The sequence below is a fragment of the Ceratotherium simum genome, chromosome 4 (genome assembly GCF_057802395.1).
Source record: "Ceratotherium simum simum isolate JZ-2026a chromosome 4, ASM5780239v1, whole genome shotgun sequence".
Classification (NCBI taxonomy): Eukaryota; Metazoa; Chordata; class Mammalia; order Perissodactyla; family Rhinocerotidae; genus Ceratotherium; species Ceratotherium simum.
The window spans coordinates 42,055,700-42,067,828 of record NC_141903.1 but is presented as its reverse complement, the minus strand read 5'-3'; positions in this window follow the sequence as shown (position 1 = coordinate 42,067,828).

Below are 12,129 nucleotides of genomic sequence, written 5' to 3'. Positions count from 1 at the left end.
CAGGGTTTTGAAGGATGGGTACGCGTAAATTGAGTGGAGAGTCAGAGAAAAACATTCTCAAATGAGGGAAGTATATATATTTTATGAATATATAGTCATATATATATGAATAAAACTGTGCAGTGTTCAGAAAACTATAAGTAGTCTGGAGAGCAAAATAAAAAGGAATCAGTTGGGGCCAGCCAGGTGGCATAGTGGTTAAGTTCGCACACTCTGCTTCAGCCGCCTTGGGTTGACAGGCCCAGATCCAGGGCACGGACCTATGCCCTGCTTATCAAGCCATGCTGTGGCAGACGTCCCACATATAAAGTAGAGGAAGATGGGCATGGATGTTAGCCCAGGGACAGTCTTCCTCACCAAAAAAAAAAAAAAAAGGAATGAGTAGAACAGGATTGGGACCATCAACTGAAAGACTGACTTTAGCAAACCGTAAAGTGCAAATATATGTTAATTATTTCTATTTTTATGTATTTCATAGGGATTTTACAAGAACCAAATGAGACTAAGTAAAGCTGCTTTGTCAACTGGGAAAAGATTAGACAAATATATATATATATTTTTTTAATTTTATTTATTTATTTATTTATTTTCCCCCAAAGCCCCAGCAGATAGTTGTATGTCATAGCTGCACATCCTTCTAGCTGCTGTACGTGGGACACGGCCTCAGTATGGCTGGAGAAGCGGTGCGTTGGTGTGTGCCTGGGATCCGAACCCGGGCCGCCAGCACCAGAGCGCGCGCATTTAACCACTAAGCCACGGGGCCGGCCCTAGACAAATATTAACTATTTTAGGATATTTTAGCATTTAGTATCAGATCATGGAGATTTTATTCCCTTAAATCCACGTTCTTTGAACTATATATAACTTTTTGAAATATATATGTGTGCATATTTATGAGTCCCCATTCATTTTTTTCAATTACTGTTTATCGAACACCTAAAATGTTTTGGGAACTGGGGATAGAGCACTGAACAAATAAAGTCCTTGTACACATGGAGCTTTCTAGAGACAATAAACAAAAGCAATGTCCAATGAACATAATACTCTGAAGAAAAATGATTCAGGGTAAGGAGGTAAAGAGAGATTTACCATTGGGAGCTAGAGAAGGTGATGTCATGTGACCTTTGAGCACATCTTGTTTTTAAAAAAATGGAATCTTACCAACTATTCTGTTCTTCAGTTTGCTTCCTTCATTCCTCAATGTGCTTATGGACATCTTTTCCCATATCAGCACATACAGATCTAATTCATTCTTTTTATGTATTACTTTATGTAGATTATATGGATATTCCACAATTTATCCAATCAGTGCCCTATTGTTGAACCATTAGACCATTTACCACAAAGATGGAATGAATGGATTTTTAAGCGTTCACCTATGTTTCTGTAAGATGACTTCCTTCCTAGAAGTAGAATTGCTGGGTCAAAGGATATGTGCGCTTTTAATTTTGATATATATTACCTATTGTCTTTTAAATAGGTTGTGCAACCAAATCCTACTTTCTCACCAGAATTGAGAATGGTCAAACTTTTAAACTTTTGCCTATCTAATAAGCCAATATGATATATTATTGGTGAGGTTAAATACATTTCATACGATTGTTGAAGACTGTACTTCTTTCATGAATTATCTGTTCAAATTCTTTGCCTATTTTTCTATTGGATTTTTATCTTTTTAATATTGATTTGTAGAAACTTTTAATATTTTACATATAAATGCTGTTTTATATTTTACAAATATTTTTCCTATTTTATCTGTTGTGTTTTAACTTTGTGATCATTTACCCTGTACAGAGGCATTAAATTTTTGTATAGGCATTTTTAACAATCTTTTCCTTTATAGGTCCCTAGATTTGGCTCATGCTTAGAATGGCCTTTTATGTCTAAGATTATTCTTTTTTCTGAGGAAGACTGGCTCTGAGCTAACATGTGTTGCCAATCTTCATCATTTTTTCCTTTTTTTTTTTCTCCCCAAAGCCCCAGTAGATAGCTGTATGTCATAGTTGTACATCCTTCTAGTTCTTCTATGTAGGATGCTGCCTCAGCATGGCTTGATGAGCAGTAAGTCCATGCCCAGGATCCGAACCGGGGAACCCCAGGCCGCCAAAGTGGAGCACTCAAACTTAACCGCTAAGCCACTGGGCTGGCCCCTATGTTTAAGATTATTAAATTTAGGGCCAGCCCCGTGGCTTAGCGGTTAAGTGCCCATGCTCTGCTGCTGGCGGCCCAGGTTCGGATCCTGGGCGCGCGCCAACGCACTACTTCTCTGGCCACACTGAGGCCGCGTCCCACATACAGCTACTAGATGGATATGCAGCTATGACATACAACTATCTACTGGGGCTTTGGGGGGAAAAAATAAATAAATAAAATCTTTAAAAAAAAGATTATTAAATTTTTTTCTTGTATTTTATTTTAATTCTTTAATTACAATTATGGTTATATTCTTAATCCTAATTTTTAGTTTTTGAAATACCATTTACTAAATAATCTATCACTTCTTTACTGATTTGAAATGCCAGTCTCTCATGTACCAAATATGTACAAATTTAGTTTGTTTGGACATTCTATTTTCTTCCAAAGATGTATTTGTGCCAGTATTTGTTTCATAGTTTTAATTTCCATGGTTTTATAGGATATTTTGATATCTGATAAGGCAAGTCCCTCCTCATTAATCTTTCTTTCTCCTCAATTTTCCTTATTGCTCCTAGGCATTTATTTTCCTAGGTGAGCTTTATTCTCAAATTTTCAAGTTTCCCACAAAATAATACTCAGATTTTTTGCCAGCTAATTTTAAAAGAAACTGCATTATAGCAAATGTGAAAAGGCAAGAGACAGAATGAGATATAACAAATCGAAAGGAGGAAGCAATGACATTATTTGTGATGATTTGGTCGCACACCTGGAAAGCCTAAAGAATTAGTTAAGGGGCCGGCCTGGTGGCGTAGTGGTTAAATGGGGGCGCTCTGCTGCTGGTGACCCGGGTTCAGATCCTGGGTGCGCAGGGACACACCGCTTGTCAGGCCATGCCATGGCAGCGTCCCACATAAAGTGGAGGAAGATGGGCATGGATGTTAGCCCAGGGCCAGTCTTCCTCAGCAGAAAGAGAAGAATTGGCATGGATGTTAGCTCAGGGCTGATCTTCCTCACAAAAAAAAAAAAAAAAAGAATTAGTTAAAAGCTTCTAGAGGGCCGGCCACGTGGCTTAGCGGTTAAAGTGCGCGCGTTCTGCTGCTGGCGGCCCCATCCGGATCCCGGGCGTGCACCGACGCATCGCTTCTCCGGCCATGCTGAGGCCGCGTCCCACATAGAGCAACTAGAAGGATGCGCAGCTATGGCATACAACTATCTACTGGGGCTTTGGGGGCAAAAATAAATAAATAAAATTAAAAAAAAAAAAAAGCTTCTAGAGAGTTCAACACAGGGGCCAGACACACACACACGCACACACACACACACACACAATACGATAACAACTTGCTTTTTCAGTGGCAAGACCAAGTCAATATAGCTGTTTCCCATTGAGGCTCATGAGCTTGAGGGACCCTCAGCTTTGTCCAGAGGACCCTGGCTAAAATTCAGATGCTAAATTTTGTAAACTTTAATGAGTAGAAGCTGAAAAAATTAAAAACTCTTGTGAAAGCTGCAAGTAATTTCTCTCTGGCGAGGATGAACACTTTACCAGTCTTTAAACAGACTATTCCTTTATTCTAGGAAAACGTCCCCCAAGTGCCTTCCAGTTATATAAGATGTCTCAAAGAACTGAGGGAGGGATGGATGTAAAAGGTGTGTGTTGGAGGGAGAGTTGCATCTCTCTGGACTGTGTTGCCATTGGTCAGGATGGTTGTTTCCTGCCCTGACCCTGGCCTGTTCATGAGCACCTGTGATTAGAGAGCTGAGCACAGAATGGGGCTCTCTTCATGGGCAGGCAAACTGTGCAGTACACAGGGCCCCATGCTTAAAAAAGTCCCACGCTTGGTTTAATGCTCTGCTATTGCCGTTTTGAAATTCTTAATAACTTTTGAACAGGGAATCCTGCATTTTAATTTTGCACTGAGCACTATACATTATATAGCTGGTTCTGCACCAGAAGTTGGTGAAAGTGTTTTCACAAGATACTGTGAGACTGAGCACAATGCAAACTAGCTCCACCAGGATCAGAAGAGGGGGAAGGACTGACCCTTCCACTTTTCCTGGAAAACAGAATCAGTCTTTTCTGTGAAGATTGGTGGCTATTGTGTAAATTAAAAAAAAAAATTTTTTTTTACCCATTCATTATGTTTTAAAACTAGTTATTGTAACTATTCAGGAAACCTCAGTGTTGTAGAATTGGATCCTGGTGCAAAGTCAAATGTGGGATTCTGCCTTCATATACCTTTGCAAACAAACCAAAAAAAGAGTTGTTTGTTTTATCCTTCCAGTAGGATAAGAGAATTTGACTACCATGGCTAAGGGAGAGCTTCAGAGCAGGGAGACCATTTGTTTTGTAAAGAGGAGTGGCCATGCAAGGGGAATAGCAGAAGTGCATTTGGGCCTCTGTGGGGATGAGGCTCTGGTTCTCCAAATGAAAAGAGGATGGCTCTTCCATCCACCCCTGGGCTTAGGGGTGAGAGTGGAGCCTGAAGCTCCCTGGAATGGAGTGAGAGCTGCCTTCCTCAATTATTTCCACTTTCCAAGAGGGCTTGAAAACAAAATATTGAAAAGTTATGTCACATTCTCTTATCTTCAGACACAGCTGCTTGAGCTCCTCAGAGTCCTTGGGCCTTGATGCAAGACTTTGCTGTGAGATAGCATCATGAGGTGACCATAAAGCTGTGTGGTTGTGAGTCCAGCATTTGCTGGTTCCCTTTCTGGTAACTTAAAATTATCTGCAGTAGAAGAGAAGGAAGTTAACATGCTGAGAGAAACAGAGATGAGACAAAGGGAAAAAGACCTACCTAGACTTGATTGTCTTCTCCTTTGATCCCTTGAGTTATCATAATTTCCCTTCAGTCATTCTCTTTTGTGATTAAGATGGATGATGCAGGTTAGGTTTCTGCACCTTGTCCCCAAAAGGATCCTTGTGTTATCACCAGAGGTAAGGTTTATCTCCATTTTACAAATGAAAGGACTGAGACTCAGACATGTTAAGTGACTTATCCAAGGCCCACAGCCCTGAGCTTCTTCCATTACATACCTTCCCCTCCACCCCCACCCCCACCAGCCAGTTTTGTTTTGAGATATGTAGAACCACTTCCCTTATATCATTTGGGATTCAAGTGCAAGAAACACAAAACAAAACTTTGGCTAGAGAAACAAAGAATTTAATGGCAGTTTATTGGCTAGCTCATAGTCCAGAAGGAGGAGTTGCACACTCAGCCTTGAGAAAGTCTTGAACCAGGAAAGTCCAGATCTTAGTCCTGGGAACTTATGTGCTACCTCTTTAGGCTATTGCCAGCAGATGATCAGGTCCAACCCCCTGCACTACCTGTACGCCTCATCTCAACAGTAAAGCTTCTGGTAAGAGTTTGCTTGACTTCTTACTGAGATGTGCCTATCCCTGTAGTCCAGGGTGGGATCCCACAATTAGCACCCCACCAAAATGAGGAAGATTATAGGAATACCTCAAGGAATGAATTCTGACCAGAAAAAGCAAAAGATGTACATTATATCTTGTGACAGGACCTTTCCACAAGCTCTTTCTGTGTAAATTTTTCACATCTAGATACAACAAGAGAGGTAGCATAGTATTTTACAAAGGCCTACCAGCAGCCAAACGTTTAGAAATGTCAGATAGCAAATGCAGAGGAAATAACTGAAATGAAAATCCCCATCTCAGCTCTCTTTCTCTCTCCCTTTTGTGGTGAGGATGATAAACTTCTATGCTCTAAATCCAAACATTTTAATTGCCAAATCAGATAGATGATGATTGTTTTATTAAAGTTCATGAGAAATTCAGAATGACGCTTTAATATTTCTTCCAGACATATCCCATTCAACACACCTCTCTGGCCACCCATTCCTCCACTGCACCTTCTCTGTAATGTGGGTCCCAAGGATAAAATGACTTTATTCCAATTTGAGTTTAATAGTCTGGAAACACCTCTTCCTTTTTTTTTTTTTTTTTTTTTTTTTTGGTGAGGAAGATTAGCTCTGAGCTAGCATCTGTTGCCAATCCTCCTTTTTTTTAAGTTGAAGAAGATTGGTCCTGAGCTAACATCTGTGCCTATCCTCCTCTATTTTGTATGTGGGATGCTGCCACAGCATGGCTTGATGAGTGGTGTAGGTCAGTGCCTGAGATCTGAACCCATGAACCCTGGGCCGCTGAAGTGGAGCATGCTGAACTTAACCACTATGCCACCGGGCTGGACCCCACTTGTTTTTGTAGCACAAGTAATCTGTTTTCATTATGGAAAAACTTGTAAGTAGAGATTAAAAAGATAATGCTTATTACCATCCACTATTTATAGAAAGAGATATTTGAGGTTCTCTTTTGAGAAATGTAGATAATTCCTATATTCATAACTGAACCTTGACTAATTATAACACATTTTAAAATACCACAGACAATACTTGTCTGGGAAATTTTAAATTGTCCGAAGCAGCATTAGTAGATATTTGCTTCTCAGTGATTTTGTTTCTTTTAGCAACTACATTTATTGAGGGTCAGACACTGTGCTAGGTCCTTTATATGTAATATTTTTTGAAGTTGAGGTATAATTTATATATAATAAAATGCACAGATTTTAACTGCATAGTTTAATGAATTTTAACAAATGTATACACCTGTATAATCACAAAAATGCACCCACCACCTCAATCAAGACGTAGAACATTCAGTGATTTGAGGTATCACAAATCACGGTTGCACAGCAAGAGGCATGAGGAGTAAGAGTTCTACCATCACATCAGTCCATCGGAAATGGAATGGAGGTGTCAGTCTTTTGTATTTCCCAGTGTCCACATCACTCCCACTCCCATTTCTTGGCCCTTAGGGGGAGGATGTTCTCCTACATCTAGAATTCTGATAGTTCTTTTTTTTTTTTTTTTGCTGAGGAAGATTCATCCTGAGCTAATATCTGTTGCCAATCTGCCTCTTTGTTTTTTTGCTTGAGGAAGATTAGCCTGAGCTAACATCCATGCCAATCTTCCTCTATTTTGTATGTGGATCGCCACCACAGCATGGCTGATGAGTGGTGTAGGTCCCCACCTGGGATCCAAACCTGTGCCTCCAAAGCAGAGCCCACTGACCACTCCGCCAAGGGGCCGGCTCCCAGAATTCTGATGGTTTTTTATAGCTGTCAGTAGCACCTAAAAAAGGTGTCACTTTCCCTGTAGAATATATTTATTTTTCGAAAATTTGAGTGTCACATACACCCACTTTTTCTATTCAGTCTAGACAAAATTCTTTTTCTTTTTTTTTTTTTTTGTGAGGAAGATCAGCCCTGAGCTAACATCCATGCCAATCCTCTTTTTGCTGAGGAAGACCTTCCCTGAGCTAACATCTATTGCCAATCCTCCTCTTTTTTTTTTCCCTTTTTCTCCCCAAAGCCCTAGTAGATAGTTGTATGTCATAGTTGCACATCCTTCTAGTTGCTGTATGTGGGACACTGCCTCAGCATGGCCGGACAAGTGGTAGGTCGGTGCACGCCCGGGATCCGAACCCGGGCTGCCAGTAGCGGAGCGCACACTTAGCCGCTAAGCCATGGGGCCAGCCCCACAAAATTATTTCTTAAGTTTTCGACTTTTAAAGACAAGTTTTACTTTTGGTGAATGTAGAAAATATAGAAAAACACAGAATTTACCTATAGATCCTTAGGCATATGTGGCTTAAACATTTGTAAAAATTTAGTAATGTCTATGAATGTATATCTTAAGGTTTAAAAATATGAAGCAAGTAATATTTTATAGTATCAAACACTCCTTTCTGTGATAGATAAAACAACTGAAAAAACCTGTTTATTTTTTCCAAGTTACCAGTGCTACTGGTGAAAAAACCCAATCTCTCCAAACTACTTCAAAATAAATACCTCTAACTCATTTTTTGTTAGTATGCTGATTGGAAAAATACTAAATCAGGATTCAGTTTACATGGTGTTTGTAAAGCAAAGAGAAAACAGTAATTACACTTTGTTTTATGAATAAGAATGGCAAGATAGCCCCTCTCCACAAAAAGCAAATACAGCCTAAGGGCACTTCAGGGTCGGAAAGTTTGCCTTTCTGTGAAAAGCACTTGTACAGCACCAGTTCAGGTTCAAGAGAGGCTCCGGAGTTGTCAACAGATCCTTTTCTTGTGCTTGCTATCAGTAAATACACTATAAAGATTTTCTTTTTGCACCATCTGGTTTTTATTAATCTTTTGAGAATTTGGTAAAATTTGAATTAACTCTAGACATTGTTAAGATTTGCCTCAAATTTCCAATTATTACTAGCATCTGTAAATCTTGTCCACTTCAGGTAATATACCTTTCCATTCATTACACATGGGACCGCGATTATTTTTGTGACAAAATATTCATGCTCTATCTCTGCATTTTAAAAATACCAGTTATTCTGTTTCTTTTCCATTTTCTTCAGTGAAGTTTCATGGAGCCATTTAAAAATAAATGTCATGAGGGGCCGGCCCAGTGGCGCAAGCGGTTAAGTGCGTGCACTCTGCTGCGCACTGCTGCGGTGGCCCAGGGTTCGCCAGTTCGGATCCCGGGTGTGCACCGACGCACCGCTTGGCAAGCCATGCTGTGGCGGCATCCCATATAAAGTGGAGAAAGATGGGCACGGATGTTAGCCCAGGGCCAGTCTTCCTCAGCTAAAAGAGAGGAGGATTGGCGGATGTTAGCTCAGGGCCGATCTCCTCACCAAAAAAAAAAAAGTCATGAAAGGCTTATTTTTTTGGAGGTACAATTGACATATCACAAATATTACTTTCAGGTGTACAACATAATGATTTAATATTTGTATATATTGTGAAATGATCACTACAATAAGTCTAGTTACCATCGTGTGAAGGGCTTTTTAAAACACTGATAAATCCTCAAAGCGAATTTTAATCCCCAGTATTTTTACATGAAGGTACTTATTGCACTTGCAAGGTGAGTTTTAAATGTGGTAGGTCTATTAGTCAGCGCTATTCAGGTTGCAAGTGATGGAAATCAAAATCAATGGGGCTGGCGCCGTGGCTTAGCGGTTAAGTGCGTGCGCTCCACTACTGGTGGCCTGGGTTCGGATCCCGGGCGTGCACCGATGCACGCTTCTCTGGCCACGCTGAGGCTGCCTCCCACATACAACTAGAAGGATGTGCAACTATGACATACAACTATCTACTGGGGCTTTGGGGAGAAAAAGGAGGAGGATTGGCAATAGATGTTAGCTCAGAGCCAGTCTTCCTTAGCAAAAAGAGGAGGATTGGCATGGATGTTAGCTCAGGGCTGATCTTCCTCACACACACAAAAAAAAGAAATCAAAATAAAAATTACGCTTATAACAAAGTGGATTTAAGGGATAGATATTGGTAGATGCCAGAGCAGGGGAGCTAGGCACCTAGGCCCAGAACCAGGGTCTCGACTTTCCTCGAGTAGAAGCCTCAGTCCTTCAGACCTCCCTCTATGGCTGGGAACAAGGCCACTGGAGCCTTGGGAACACATCCTTACAATTCTACACCCTGTCAAAGACACAAACTAAACAAATAAGCAAAGTGTTTTTATACAAGCTATTGCAATAGGGAAAGCACCCCAGATCTGAAGATCACAGTGTCTCGGCAGGGTAGTCTTGTCTGGAGACTTTTATACGGAGGAGTAGACAACTTATAGGTGGGGTGATTTTACATTTGGAATTCTTTTTGTAATCAGGCCATCTCAGTTAGTCAGATGAACAGGAGATGGTTGTGTCTAGCTGGTTTCAGGGGGACAGACGGTTCAGGTAATCATTTATGAGACAATGAATGGGAATTTGGAGAGTCTGTGACTATGTCATAGTTCAACAAACGGGTCATCTGTGAGTCATATCTAAGTCACCTTAGGAAGAATGGTTCTTTGCAGTAAGCTGAACATGAAAGGGTGGGGGGAATTTCTTAAACATCTCAGTTTTCCAGCAACACAGGGCTTAGGTAAAGTTCAACATTGTCAAGACAGACAACAGAGAAAGAATGCTCCCTACCAGCTGCAAGTGAGGCATCTCTGGCAAGAGCGCCATGTGCTTAGTCACATGCTTATCTTCCTAACTCTGGTTCAATCTCTGTGGCCCAGTGGGAGGAGGTGCTGTGAAAGATTCAGCCTGGGTTATGCCCACCCCTATTGTTAGAGTGGTGAAGAGAAGGGGTACTGGGCAGATAAAGAAAATAGCTTCCCAGTGGGCAAACTCACAATTTAATTCCAATGGAACTAAATTTGAGAACTTTTTCTTCAAGCAGAAGACATAAACCTTTGTTCAAAATTAAATAGTGGCACTGTAATAATGATACTAGTAAATTACCATGAATCCTTTTTCTAGACCTTTAAACAGTCCAAAGAGTCTCACATGACATCCCATGTTTCCTTCCTCAGAAAAATTGCCTCTCCCTCCCTCCAATCTCAACGCTATAAAATTCAAACAGCAAATATTAAGAGGCTTCAGTAATATTTCAAGGTACATTCTGTTTTTGACAATTTTTTTCAAGGTACTTGCCACTTTCCCATTCTACGTCAAGGCCAAATTTGGCTTAATGTGGGCTAGAAATCACAGAAATCCCTGCTTCCACCACCTAACTGCTTTAACGCCTCAAGGTATATGAATCAATATGGCAAGAAAACAGCCCATTGTAATCAAGTTCCAGGGAAATTTGACTTCTTGGACCAGCTGGTGCCCCAAGAAGCAAATATAGACTGGAAGTCTTAGAGTCTAAGGAACACTTGAGAGATTTGAAACTCCTTACCTTCACCAGGCCAACTGCAGATAGGGAAACAGAGCAAAGAAACCCCATCCTTGAAGGATTAGGATTCCAATTTGTAGTTAGTTGGATTTAATTTAATCACAGGTTATTTAATCAGGCTGCTATTCGTGAAATCTTTGCGGTTTCTTTCTTTTTTTTTTTTTTTTTGCCATTAAAATTGTAACCCAGATATCACCTAGGGGCTACAGTGCACTTAGAGAATTGGGTAAACTTGGCTCTAATCCAAGGTCTGGGGTAATTCAAAGACTGCTCTACACTTTTAGTGGTGTAATTCCTCTTAGGCTTCTCTGTCTGTTTCTGCCCCAGATCATACCTGGATATAAAGCTGCATTCCTCTTGCAGGTACCCACCAGAAATCCCATCACACCAAGCATCTCATGATTTTATTGAAGACTTATGGGCTGCAGTAGAGGTTGGTCACATTGTAGGTGACATGACCTCTCTCTCTCTCTCTGTCTCTCTCTCTCTGGCAATCAACGACCTCCCTCACTTCCTTTCAGATCAAGACCTCTTCCAAAACTCCACAATCCCTACACATCAGCTTATGAAACTCTCTGGAAAGTGAGGTATAGTAAATAACTCCCTCCCCCTTCCCCCAATATATAATGTTTATTTCAAAGCCCACCCAAGCCTATCTGGGATTCCTCAGCTCTCCAGTATTCTGGGGCACGACATTTTCTCTCACGTTATCAACACTGTGAGACGTCTTTTGGGATGTCTTTCTAGCTCATGATGACAGTCTTCTGAGACTGAGTGTTAGTGACCCTGTATTCCCAGCTATAGACTTGACTGAACAAGCTTGACTGATCCAAGCTGGACCAATTAGGGTGTCTCACCTGGGAATTTTACATAAGAACTGAAGGTCTTCAGTTTTCATCCCTGCGTAGGGCTGGGCTTGAAGCATGTACATTCTAAGCCAAGGGGCAGCCAGTATATGGAGAGAGAGAAACCTGGTCTACAGAGAAAGAAGTATAGCTGGAAGTAATAGAAACTTCAGCTCAAAAGGTTTCATACTTGCCCCAGTGTGTCTGTAATGCTCTCTCTGTTGCTTGTCCCTTCTTCTCTAGTTTACGGCGATGGGCCTCTATTAATTCCCACTGTGTGGCAGGTGTCCAGTATAGGTGTCTTTGGAGGGCCCCTCTGGACCTCCCACTCTACAGTTCCCTCATGAGGGAGATCCCAGCTCCAGCTTGATCATCCTTCTCAATTGCTGTCTCTATTTTCAG